The 8,766-nt window shown below is 46.2% G+C and overlaps 1 protein-coding gene across 9 annotated transcripts in view; it reads left to right on the top strand.

The window, feature by feature from the left end:
* The first annotated feature begins 735 nt into the window (after positions 1-735).
* Positions 736-8,766, top strand: part of BBX (BBX high mobility group box domain containing) — a 318,125-nt gene continuing 310,094 nt past the window's right edge. For 6 of the 9 annotated variants that reach the window (XM_004606732.2, XM_055126206.1, XM_055126205.1 and 3 more), the window contains exons 1-2: positions 736-870; positions 4,207-4,277. The gene's annotated coding sequence lies outside the window, so the exon portion shown is untranslated. Of the gene's footprint in view, positions 871-959; positions 1,006-1,267; positions 1,396-1,876; positions 2,011-4,206; positions 4,278-8,766 lie in introns of those variants that run through there. The other 3 variants (XM_055126202.1, XM_055126203.1, XM_055126201.1) reach the window with 3 other exon arrangements.

Raw genomic sequence — 8,766 nt, 5'->3', positions numbered from 1 at the left:
TAAAAGGAAAGGGTCAATAGCCAATCTTCCATGATTTATTCTACCTCCTCGTACTGTTTGCATGCCCGCACAGGTGATCTGTAGTTCTCCGATCAGCTAAACGTAGATTGGCTATTTCAGCGAAATGTTTATCTGTGTTTCTGTGTATTGAGTATTGATTTCTATGAATTTACCTATGAACGAGGCATTAAACAGCCTCATTACATTACAGTCCTAATAAACTTATCTTGTACTATTTTGGCCTATGTGATAGCTAACCCATTGACAAAAGGAATCCAGGCTGATAACCGCCTTTCTTGGCCACTTGTTAGCCAGGTCAGGCTGTAAAATCTTAACACAATGCATGCCTCTTCCATGGGGCACCACACGGCAGCGATGAAAAAACCCCCCCTCACTTCCATATCCAGTGGAGTTGTAGTTTATCACTATAACCCTCCCAAGTCAAAAGGACAGCAGTTTCAAGCCTGGCAACTCGGTGCCGACAGGGCTTGCCCCTCTTACCCGACTCTGCTGGGCCTCTCTACCTGTCCTCTCCTACTGTCTACAGGTCCCGAACATTAGAAAATAGAAAATGTGATGATCTTTGTGTGTCTCTGTAAAATGTGTGTATGTGTGCGTGTGTTTGGGTGTAACGGGCCTTCTGTTTGGCCGCGCGGGCTGTCTGTCACGGCGCGGGCCAATAGCAGGCTGCCTTATATAAAATGAGTGTTTTCAGTCTCTCCGGGTTGCATGTACTGTATGTGGAGCAGCGTACAGTGAAGCGGAGGCAGAGCGGCTCCGCGAGCTCCTCTCCACTTTCCCATAGAGCCAGCCTGACTGGCCGGCGAGGGCGAGCCACACACACGCCCTCGCGCCCGGCGAGCCCGCGAGGTAAGCGCCCCCCATCTGCAGCCCCTGCCGGGGCGCTCTCCCCGCACTTTCTGTTTTTCCGACTCACTTGCGAGCCGCCGGGCTGCAGCCCCAAGGACTCCGCGGCAGGAGCCGCGGTGGCGACGGCGGCAGCCGGTAGGGTGGACTTGAGGAAGACGGAGGGAACCCCGCGCGTCCGGAGACCCCGCCGGCCGGCCCGCGCCCCGGGCACTCTTCCCCCCTCGGCGCAAAGTTTGGGTGGCGAGAGGTCGGGGGCGAGGGTCGCGGCGGGCGCGCCGGCGGGGGGCGGGGGGCAGTGCCCGGCGGGCGGGCGGGAGGCTGGGGGCCGGGCTGGGGAGTAGTAGGCCAGCCGGTGCCAGGCTGCGTTTGCAAGCGGCACCTCTCGGCGCACGGGCAGCGCCGCCCGAGGGGGGCACGCGAGCCGGGGCGCGGGCAGGAGCAGCCCGAGGAAAACAACAACAGAGCCCTCACGCCGGCGGGCGGCTCGTGGCCGCCCGGGGAGCCCCAAACTTCATCTCGGGGAAAGTACGTGGAGCCCCGGCGGGGCTCGGCGGGCGGGGAGGTGGGGCCTGGGGCGCCCGGGGCTGGGGAGGAAGGTACGGGGAGGCAGCCCTCCGCGGCTCGCTTCAACGTTCCGTGTGCGGCGGGGACCGGGCACCGCAGCCCAGTTGCTCGTTCATCTGGAGAGTTGGGCGCGGGGGGTTCCGGCCCCGCAGCCCGCCGCCCTCTCCCCCCCGGCCCCCCCAGCCCGAACCGAACCGCCGCGAGTCGAGAAAGTGCTGTTTTAGTGCCAGAGTAGCCGGGAGGAAGAATAGGGGGAGAGGGGGGAAGAGGGCGACGGAGAAGGGGAGCGAGAAGAGGGAGGGAAAGCGGGGGGGTGGGGTGGGGGGAGGAGTGAGAGGGAGAGAGCGAGCGAGAGCGAGCGAGCGAGAGCGAGGGAGAGAGAGATAGCTGGAGAACGGGAGGGAAGAGAGGAGGGCGAAGAGGAGGAGGAGGAGGAGGAGGAGGGAGGCTGTGTCAGGATTTTGCTTGAATGTGGGATTATGTTGTGTCAATAAGTTTAAGGTGGAGAGAGCGAGGCTGGGGGTGGCGGTGGAGGGGAGGAGGAAGGCCTTGGCTGTTCAAAGTCTTATTCTGAAGGTAAGTTACGGCATTGCCGGGTCGCGATGACTGAAAACTTGCAGATCCTTTATCCGGGGATGGGGTCGATGCCTCCAGAAAGGGCTCCCCAGCCCTCTTCAGCCACACTCGTGTTACACTGTTATTTGCTGCGATCCCGGTCGCTAGTAAATTACAGAAATCAGACGCGGGGTTTCTTTTCCTCCTCCACCTTCTCTCTCTGGCTCACCCGCAGGGGGAAAAAATGTATTATAATTTTTTTTTTTAAATGGGGGGGATATTGTGCGAAACTTAACGTAACTGAGACCAACCCGGAGTCCCGTTAATGTAGAAGGACCCCGAATCCAAGAATCTGGAACACGTTTATGTGTGAGATACCCGCGATCATTTCTGCTAAATGAGGAAGGTAAAACGAAACGATGCAAAAAGCTAAGACACAACATGTACGACAGAGGGGAGGGGGGGGAGAGGGAGAGACGGAGAGAGACGCTATTTTTTGCTTTCCTTTCTGTAGAAAGGAAAATAAAGCATGCATTCCCCTTCCCTCCCGGTGTGTAGGGTCTAGTCAATATTTTAACTGTCTGAGGACAAATTAGTCCTGGTGGATCTTGTTGAAAAGTTTCGCAAGGTGGGGTGGAGTGGGGGGGGGTGCGAAGGGGAAGGTGGGTGGAGGTTGTGGGGGATGGGAACGGAGAGAGCTTGGCCTCAGCTAATGGTCATTGGCCTGGGGCTTTGAAACCATTGCCTGTCCTGCTAATGACACGTCCAGTTCCCCTCTCCCCGCGGCGGACGCCGGGCTGCGGGGGACTGGGGTACTTTCCCCGCACGGGGAGGGGAGTTCTTTGCCATCCCTGGGTGGGGGGGTGCCCACTCGCGGCGTGGGCCCTCCACGCGCGTCGCCACCGCCTCTGCTCGCGCGACTTTTGTGGTCAGCCTGCGGCGAGAGGGCGCGGGGGTCCCCCGGCGCGGACGTCCCCGCGCGACCACCCCGCGCCCGGCCCCACGCGGTCCAAGCCGGGAAAGGCAGCCCTGGGCCGGGCGGCCGTGCCTCCCCGGGGGGCGGCAGAGGCAGCGGCGGTGGCGGCGGGATCTTCGCTGGGGCCCACGGGAGGAGGAGGGAGGAGGTGGAAGAGGAGGAGGAGGAGGAGGAGGACGAGGACGAGGAGGAGGAGGAGGAGGAGAGGGAGGAGGGAGGACGGGAAGGAGGAGGAAGAGGAGGAGAGGGAGGAGAGGGAGGCGTTTTCAGCGCCGACCGCCGCCAGTTCGAGCGGGCACTGGGACGGGGACCCCCCACTCGTTGCTCCTCCGTTCTGGAAAGGTGTTGAGCAGACTTTTACTCCCGGAGTGTGGGATTTACACTTCATTTTTTTTTCTTCCCCCCACTCTCCCCCAAAGCAAGATGGACTCTATTCCCTTTCTCTTTCTCCCGGTGCCTCTGTCTTGTCAGCCTTTAAGATCGACATTTTGTACTAAGATGCAAACTTGATGGTGACCAGCAACAAAGCCGGGGTGGGATCCCTTCCTCCCTTCCTCCCTCCCTCGCGGGCTCCTCGCTCCCCCCACCCCGACCTCGAGGACCTGGTAACCCTGCGCTGGCCGCCGGGGGCTCTGGCGAGTGTTTCTCCGTTCGGTTCGGATCTCCAATCTCGGGATGGTGACCAGCGGCCGAGCGTTTGGGCCAAGGCAGTGGTCGCCCTGGTCTCTGAGGCTGAGGGCTGCGCTACCTGGACCCACTCCTGTCACCGTGCTCCCTCTGGCCACCTCCCGGGCACTGGAGGAGACTCGGGCAACCTAGCGATTGCTATGATTTGGTTATTGGTGTATTTGTGTTGGGGGCGGCGATCACTTCTGCAAGTTGACGAATGATCGCGCTGTGGCTTTGGGGCTTGCAGAATGGATCAACTTTCTGCTTTGTACATACGGGGAACAGGGAGCAAGAGTGCCGGAGACACCCTGGAATGTCAGCTGGGCTACCCCAGCCTCTGTCCTTTGAATTCAGGCGGGAGGGGGGGAGGGGGGGCAGCAGTGGCGGCTTTTTTTGCCATCCTTAATTTACAGTCCTTGGAGTGAGGGTTAGAGGTCCATAGAGGAAAAGGCTTGGTAGGGAGCTGGACGTCTGGGATTTGGGGGTCTCTTCATAGAAATGTATTTCTGGTGATGTTACTAATTGTGAAGCTCTACCGTACTGATGATGTACCTTTATTTGATACTCTGTAGGTCACTATCATATGACAAAGGCTTTGCCGCAGTTCATCCTCATCCCTGTGTACTTTCCTTTGCCTTCCTGGGTAAGTATGTAAACTTACAGAGAAGCTGGATGGCAATTAGTAATGACATAAGTGTCCTTCTTTTTCACACAAAATGATGCTTTGTTGGGGTTTCAGCACCCTAGAAAGCTTGTTTCACTGACTAATCCTCAGCAGAAGTCATGTTATGATGTTTAGTATTCAGAATTCAGTTGCAATTTTTATTATTTTAAAATAGTTGAATGTTTATTTTACATTTATCTGCATGTCATTTGAAAACTTATTTTCAAAAAAGTAATTTTAATTGATAATGACATTTTATAGAGTTGAAGTCCTGTGAAATTTAATGTTAGATGATATTATAGAAAGATTATACTCTGGGTGGAAAGAATTATTAAAAAATCCAAGGATGCAGAAGCACTTTCTAATTAGAGGGACTGACATTTGCTTACCCTTACTTAGCCTCCCTTTCTTGAGTAACTTGTATTGGTTTTGGAGGGGAAGAGTGGATTGGGCGGTGTAATAAATCTAATATATAGTGCAACAGTTTGATTTAGTGGGAAATTACTGCCTAACTTCATTATTTCCTTCACTTTTACACATTCAGAGAAATTAGGTAAATCTTAGGACCTGTAAATAAAGTAAACTGATTTTCAGATCCATTTCAGTGCCTTTATACTTAATAGACTCCCAAATGAAAAATTCAGTGGAGCAATGTGTAGGATAGCAAGTCCTTGAAAAGTTTGTGAGAAGTAACTATCTAGATGAAAACTCAGGGTCTGTAGAACATCTGAAAGCAGCATGGTGAGCTCAAAATGCAGAAAATATGAATTTATCTCTCCATTGTGAGGAACTCTGGTATTCTAAGTTAATAAGAAAACTTGACTAAAATGTGGTACTTTGTAGTATTACTGTAGTGAAGATAAAGAATGTATTCTGTGAATGAAAAGAGATGGGAACTGTTTTCCATAAAAGAAGAGGGAACTTGTCTATTTTGTTTCCTTGCTTGCTGGGATATTTGGTACATTACCAGACCTTTCTAGTAGCTTCCATATGGTAGTAAAATATACTTTGACATTGCTAAGGACTTTAGATAAATATACTATGATTACTGTATTAAAGATTACTTTTATGAAATGTAAATGTCATTTTCAGTTGGAGATTCAGTAGTGTGTCACGTACATGCAGACCAAGTGGAGTGATCAAAATGAGTTGGTTTGGTAAGATCAATATAGTGTACACCAATACATGTGGATTTCAGCCTGATTTTTTTTTTAATGCTTGTAAGAGAAGTTTTTCATTTTTTGAACATATGGCAAGAACATTCAGAATGCATTCCTGATTAGTAAGAACACCACATTTATACATGTGAGGCACATTATTTTGTTCACTGGAGCAAACTTTTAATGTTAGTTTTTTTCCCCCATGGAAATATATTTGATCAATTCTAATTTAAGAAGAGAATCAGTAATTTTCAGAATAAAAGTGATCTTATGAGTGCTTGCATGTCTTTGGTATATCAAATAACTACTTCATTAAAACAATATTTTCAAGAACAGTTTGGTCTTTGAAGTCAAAGTAGTTTTAATAGTGTAAAACTTGCCATAGTGATCTAAAAGAAAGGTCATCCTTACCATGAGTTACCTGTTATTTTATCTGAAAATGCATTTATTAGTTTTGAGGCTTAATTATCAAGATAAAATATTAGAGGAGGTTTTGTTTCTATATTGCCAGGAGTTTCCAAACTTCCCATTTTTACATTTTTGTATATCTTTATTAAGTTCTGAAACTTACGTCTTAATTTGTATTGAAAAAGAGGTTCCCGTATCCAATTTATCTTCATCTTAGCAATCAAAATTTAAGATAAGTTTTGGATATAAGAGTTTGTAAAATCCTCTGGCTAGTGCGAATGTACAGCTGGTAGGGCATTTGCCTTGTCCACAGTCAGCCCGGGTTCGATCCCTGGCATCCCATATGGTCTCCTGAGAATGGACAAGAGTAATTCTTCATTACAGAGCCTGGAGTAACCCCTAAGCATTATTGGGTTTGAGCCACCCTCCCGAAAAAAGAGTTTGTAAGATACTCTGTGCTATACAGCTTGGAGTGTGTACACTACCTTTGACCATGTATACTTGTTCTTTTTTTCTTAATCCATTGAAAGAGAGATTTGTTTATACATTGAATTTAGAACATAGCTTGGAGTGAAAGCTAGGGTGAACATATAATTATGGTTTGCTTGTGCTTTAAGTATGTAATTGATAAGGGTTTTTTTTTGTATATAGTAAAAGCAGGCTTAAAATACTGTGGACAACTCGTGAAAATCTAACTTTGCAAAAAGTATTCAGAATGTTATTTTTCAATAACATTTTGAATAGTTTTTAATTATTAATCATTAGACAACATGTAAAATTTATACTTTCCTGTATTACATAATGAGCATGAGTAAAGCTTTATTTTTAACTGGAAATTACTGTGAATATCAATTACCTCTAATAGTAGAAATCTTGAATAGCGTTAACAGCTCAACGTTATTTTAAAAACTTTTGAAAGTAGTATTAGTATGGAACTGTTTTTATATTTTAAAAGAGGTCTCAGAAATGATTCTTATCCCAAATTTTACAAATTACTAAATTTAAGCAATTAATTTTAACATTTAGCATTGCCACAAGTGTGGCATACTTATGTTTTTAGATTTGAATTTAAGTAGATTCTTTTTTTTTTTTTTGGCTTTTTGGGTCATACCGGCGATGCACAGGTGTTCCTCCTGGCTTTGCCCTCAGGAATTACTCCTGGCAGTGCTCAGGGGATCATATGGGATGCTGGGGATTGAACCTGGGTTGGCGAGTTCAAGGCAAATGTCCTACCCACTGTACTATCTATCATTCCAGCCCAAATTTAAGTAGATTCTTAAGAAGATTTTTTTGGCCCCTAAATTGTAGTTTATTACTTCATTTTTTTTTTAACGTTTTACCACTGGGGCACCTTTTAAAACAAGTCTGAGTAGTATCTTTCATACATTTTTAGTCACCTTTCTTCTTAAACCCAAATTATATTTTGAAAAAAAAAAAGGTAAATTTTTTGCTTTGTTTTTATCACATGCCCCAGGTAAATTGGATGCAGGTGGTTTTCAGGCTCCCCTTTGAAAAACGTGGCTCCAAAGGAAGTAAGGGCTAAGGCTAAAGATGGAATGGAGGTTCTCCCAGCGTGAAGATTCTGTGACTGTAATTCACTTAGTGGGTTTGTACTAACTCAAGGGCAGTCATCACATACTGTGTCGAATTGTAGAGATTTCTACATTTCCAGTTAAACTGAGGAAAGTACTTCAGGAGTACAGCTTCACTCAGTAGTATTCATATATGTTCATATTATTCCTTCAAAGGCAATTACAGTTCCTTGAAATGCCAGGACATTTTAAAACTATAAGATCTACTCAGAAAGTCCTTATGTATTAATGAGGGTCATTTTTTCCCCCTCCAAATCCAAAGATAAGATGAGACTAGAAATAAGTACCAGTTACATAGTGGAAATGCAGAAGAGAAACCAGTGAGGACTTCTATATGAAAGTATATATAAATAGGGAAAATGAAAGACTAATGGCATGGAAGACATAGAGACCATAAATATAGACCAGGAAGCACTTACACACCTATCACAATATATACTTAGTAAGTTAAAATATGTGAGTCTGTTCAACAATCCAGATAGGTAACTTCAGGTAGTGTGAAGTATAGAACATACAATGTAAAATCTAAGGAGTTGGGCTGTATTAAGTCTTTGTAAAATAAAAATTATTGTAAAATGTAATTAAATACTTATAACTTAACATGGTCCTTAGGTGAAAAGATCAAGTAATAGAAGTTCCTGGAATGGACATAGGATTTTGTTCTAAAATGGACATAGGATTTTGTCTTTTTGGCAATGAGAATAATGAAAAATAATATATTTCAAAGGGATCATAGAAATAAGAATACTATTCTTCAAAGCAGCAGTGCTTCGAAAATGTTTTAATTGAGCTATTTGGTTAGAAATACCTCTTATGTTCCCATCTACATGTCACTAAAAAAAAAAAATTCCTCTAACAGTGCTGAAAATAGTGTTGTGTTTTTCAGTCTAATCTTTATGAATTTGTTTTCCAATTTTTTATTGGAAAAAAAACAACATCCCTGCATATCAGTCACGAAATTGACTTTATGACTTATAGTTGAGAAACACCAGACTAGAGTGCTTGTCTAAAGTGGAGGTCCCACGCTTCATTCCACATATGCCCAGATACTCTCATTCAGTGTGTCTGAGGTGGCAGCCAGGAGCCTACACTTTAATTAAACTTCAGGTGAGGGTAAAGCAGGGAGAAGTTCTCTGACACAGATAGATGTCTAAATGTTGAACAGGGGCCACACACTGAATGTGGGGTTAGAATTCATTGAAAAAGTCTCTTGCATCTTCTAGTTTCTGAGGTTGCCTTATACTGCTTATTTGCAGTACAGATTGTTCCTGACCTGTGTGATTTTCTGACTTCATGATGAAAAATTGT

Source organism: Sorex araneus, chromosome 2, assembly GCF_027595985.1.
Source record: "Sorex araneus isolate mSorAra2 chromosome 2, mSorAra2.pri, whole genome shotgun sequence".
NCBI lineage: Eukaryota > Metazoa > Chordata > Mammalia > Eulipotyphla > Soricidae > Sorex > Sorex araneus.
The sequence above is the reverse complement of the archived record's forward strand: the minus strand, read 5'-3'. Positions and strand labels throughout refer to the sequence as shown.